Genomic DNA, 4,751 nt, shown 5'->3' with positions numbered 1-4,751 from the left:
GAATAGGAACAAAAGGGAGGTTGTTTGTTTGCTTGTGGCAAGGGGGCAGGAACTGGATAGAGCACGGCATCATGGAATCAAGAGTAAGAACTCTGGAGAAAGGAAGGGGGTGGTGAGTAAAGAGGTAATGCTGACACTCTATTTGTTCAGTAATAATAAAAGCTATTCACTGGAAGGACTGATGCCGAAGCTGAAACTCCAATACTTTGGCCACCTGATTCAAAGAACTGACTCACTGGAAAAGACCTTGATGCTGGGAAAGATTGAAGGCAGGAGGAGAAGGGGATAACAGAGGATGAGATGGTTGGATGGCATCACTGACTTGATGGACATGAATTTGAGCAAGTTCCAGGAGTTAGTGAAGGACAGGGAAGCCTGGTGTGCTGCAGTCCGTGGGGTCACAAAGAGTCCGACACAACGGAGAGACTGAACTGAACTGATCATTTGATGAGTGTCAAATGATGTGCTGATTGTCGTATATTCAATATAACATTCACATATTAAGTATTACTTATTTGCCTATCTTTATTTTGAAAAAATGGGGCATAGAGGAAAAGTATCTTGTTCAAGGTTCACCATGCTGCTGCTGCTGCTAGGTTACATCAGTCATGTCCGACTCTTAGCGACCCCATGGACTGCAGCCTACCTGGCTCCTCCATCCATGGGATTTTCCAGGCAAGAGTACTGGAGTGGGGTGCCATTGCCTTCTCCGAAGTTACACCATAAAGCCATAATAAAGACAAAGTCTTTTGACTTATATACTTGGATTCTCACTACTCAATATTATTGTCTGTCAGGATATATGGTCTGGGATGTTGTGATGTTTACTCAGAGATGAAAAATTATCTCTAAGATTGAGTTTAAAGTGAGTATAATATACAGTAGAAAAGAAAAAAGATATCCTTTGTTTTGTCTATGCAGCAAACATTGTTGAGTGCCGTGAATGTCAGGGCAGTAGGCAGAAGTCCAAGAAAACAGAGGCAGGCTCCATGACCTCAAAGAAGTTCTAATCTATTGTGGTAGGTGAGATCTATAGTCTAATAATGAGCATACGAAGTATTAAATGATATATATCTTTGAAGAGGTAAAAATAGACAAAAGAAAAATAGAAGATATCTTTTTCAAGTAATGGAAGCCAATCAGAGAATTCATGGAAATGGTAGAGTCAAATATGTGTAGAATCCTTACAGGATACAGAGAATCAGCAATTGAGCCTCTGTTACACAGAGCTAAACCACTGTGAGGGCTTCCCTGGTGGTTCAGTAGTAAAGAACCTGCCTGCCAATGAAGGAGACATGGGTTTGATCCTTGGGTCAGGAAGATCCCCTGGAGAAGAAAATGGCAACCCACTCCAGTATTCTTGCCTGGGAAATCCCATGGACAGGTTACAGTCCATGGGATTGCAAAAGAGTCAGACTAAACAACAACAGCAAGCCAGTGCGAACTCAGAAATATGGAACAAAATTGACCATTCATGGTCTGACTTGACTAGTGCACAAATACATAGAAGGTTGTAATGGGAATGAAGATAGGAAAGTTGATGAGTTCAGGTTGTGGAGTCTTGATGTCAAAATAATAGTTCAGACTTTTCTTTGTAAACAATGGGGAGCCACTGAGGACTAATGAGTTCAGAATATAAACTTTCCAAATGAAGAGATTTTTCTGTCTTTTCAATCCTTGCCTGCCATATATTTGCTCTTAATATTTGATGAAAGAATCAATGAACTGCCATCACATAGTCAAGGTTATGCTTTAGGAAGGCAGTGATGTATAAAATGAGTTATAAAAGGGAAAGGCTAGAGAAAAGGAAACCAGTTAGGAGGCTGTTGTGTTCAATCAGGAAAGAAAATGTGGGAATTTCAGCTAGGTTTCTGGCAGTAGGAATAGAATTCAAGGGAAAGACATGAGAATCACCATTCATGAAGCATGGTCAACACATGTTGACTCACAGGATATTTGTAGAAAGGCAGAAAATGATTAGACATGGAACTCAAACTTTGAACCTAGTAAGAAAATAAGACACATAACAGAAATATCTGATTCAGAAGTTGGAGTTGATTTGTTCATATATTCAAAGAATGTTTTTGAAGGACTATTGTGTGCCAGAGAGAAGGAAATGGCAACCCACTCCACTATTCTTGCCTGGAGAATCCCATGGACAGGGAAGCCTGGTGGGCTACAGTCCATGGAGTCACAAAGAATCGAACATGACTGGGCAACTAACACACACACACATTGTGTGCCAGAAACTTTTCTAAGACACTTGATATACAGCAGACACAAAATGGACAAAACCCCTGCTCTCCATGAGTTTACATTCTATAACAGGTGGGAAGAGGGTAGAATATAAAACATAGATAATAACTGAACTATTTAGTATATTTAAGAGTTATGAAAAAGAGCATGATAAGGGGATTCTGGGTGAGTGGAAGGAAATAGTCACTTTAGTCAAGGTAGTAGGCAATGGCACCCCACTCCAGTACTCTTGCCTGGAAAATCCCATGGACGGAGGAGCCTGGTAGGCTGCAGTCCATGGGGTTGCGAACAGTTGGACATGACTGAGCGACTTCCCTTTCACTTTTCACTTTCATGCATTGGAGAAGGAAATGGCAACCCACTCCAGTGTTCTTGCCTGGAGAATCCCGGGGACGGGGGAGCCTGGTGGGCTGCCGTCTGTGGGGTTGCACAGAGTCGGACACGACTGAAGTGACTTAGCAGTAGCAGCAGTAAGGGTTGGCATTAGGTGAAGGGGATGTTTGAGGAAAGAATTGGGAAATAAAAAGTTTAGATATCTGAGATCTGGGAAAGAGAGACCCTAGAAATCATTTGCTTTAAGGTGATAAAAGATGGAATGTGAGAGGACAAGAAAAAAAAAAACTCTCTTTTTTCTATCTGAAGACTGAGGGTAGCACTTTGGGGACCATCTACATTTAATGACAGCATAATCAGGATGTAACAAAGGGAAAAGCTTTAGACTCATTTAGAGATGAACATACTGTACTATTTTATCTGATTTAAAACATCTCCCTGCCTAGAAATTAAGCCCAGCTTAATTAAAAGTAATTAAGAAAAAAAAAAAAAAAGCCCAGCTGTGTTAAAGTAATCCAGTTTCTCTGTAAGCCTAGAAGGAAGAGCTGGTTGTCATATGTGATGAGCCTTCTATGATCCTTTCAATTCTCATATAATAGAAAAGGCCAGAGGACAAAACTCCAGTTGCAAATATAATTTGAGATGAATTTTTCAGTTTTGCTCTATTATTTCTTCTATCTACCAGTACATCAATAATGGAAATTGGCACATAGAAGATTCTCTATGCATGTCAGGTGAAGAAAAATTAAGCTAACCAACGTTTGATTTGGGGGGTGGGGGTGAAGTGTTGATGATAAGGCTACGCGACTACTACTTAGCAGAACATACTTGAATGATGCTGTACAGGATTTGACTTAGGGACTCAATCCAGGGTGAACACCATCTGCCGATTCCAGAACTGGAATGAGCTTCGCACACTGAGCAGAGTCCTCAGAAGGTCATGGGGTTCAGTTCCCTTCCTCTAGGCATTTGAAATCTAAAACATCAAAGCTAGTGATCGCATATTCTCTTTCTTAGAGTAGATTCTAAAACATCTTACACATTTTAGACAATCTTTTATATTGAACCAAGCCTCTCTTGATGAAACTGAAGTTTATTTTCGACTACTCTTCTTGTGTGTTCCAGTATGTAAGAGATTCTAACATTTACATAGGTTTTTTTTTTTTTTTTTTAACAAGCCTATCAGTTTGTTCTCCAAAGAAACCATCCTCTGCTTGTACATTGCAGTTCATGAAATGCTGCACTTTCAGGACAGGTTTGCTTACAGTAGAAAATCTTTAAGTTGTAAAGATTTTCAAGAATTCTATAGCTAGATGTAAATACTTCAGAATTTAATACCTTAGAAACTTTCCCCCTTGATTCTTTCGCAGGTGAGCCAAAGAGAGCAGTAGAATCTGGGTTCTATATAAAATGAAGAAGGGGGTGGGGGGAGGGAAAAAACTGCCCCTGATGTGTTTTTGTTTTTAAACTGAGATTTAAAAGGTTTCACCAAATGTTTTCTCTGTGCAGATAAGGGAGCCAAAGGCTATGACAGCAGCTTGTCTGGATTAGAAGGTTGATTGTTTGCACTCTTGTTTAGTTTCGTTCCTTAATGTGGACCAGGATGTCAGGGGTCTTCTGTGAGAGCAGCTGAGGAGAGCAGAGACACAGGGTGGGGTCTAGGGAAGACTGATGTGAGGTATGTGTGGGGGCAGAGGGGGGAGGGGGAGGGAAACAGAGATCAAAGAATCATCCAGAGCTCCTCAGCCTTCCACAGCAAAAAAGCCTTTGGCAACTCTTTGATGTCCAATTTGCCCTCTGCCCCCAGTCAGAAGTGTGTCGAGGGACCTGAGTGAGAACGGATTCAGCAGGGCCATTTTATAGGTCTGTGAGGCAGACAGCATCTTTCCCGTACCTTCTAAAAGAGACAGGCAGAAAAAAAAATTGCTATAATTCCTAACCTACAGGAGCTTACACTCTAGTTCAACAGACAAAACCTTGAGTATCTTGACCAGTCAACTTCACAAACAACGGAAACTTTTGATTGTGTCGTGGTTGTGATTTTTACTCTTAACATGATAGTTTGATAAATCTGTTCTTCTCAGGAATAAAAAGCACCTGAACACAATGTGTCCTTTTGTCTGGTAGGGTGTCTTTCCTCAGTCATGTCACTTTATTGACTC

Source organism: Bos indicus, chromosome 14 (assembly GCF_029378745.1).
Source record: "Bos indicus isolate NIAB-ARS_2022 breed Sahiwal x Tharparkar chromosome 14, NIAB-ARS_B.indTharparkar_mat_pri_1.0, whole genome shotgun sequence".
Classification (NCBI taxonomy): Eukaryota; Metazoa; Chordata; class Mammalia; order Artiodactyla; family Bovidae; genus Bos; species Bos indicus.
Note: the sequence above shows the minus strand (reverse complement) of the source record.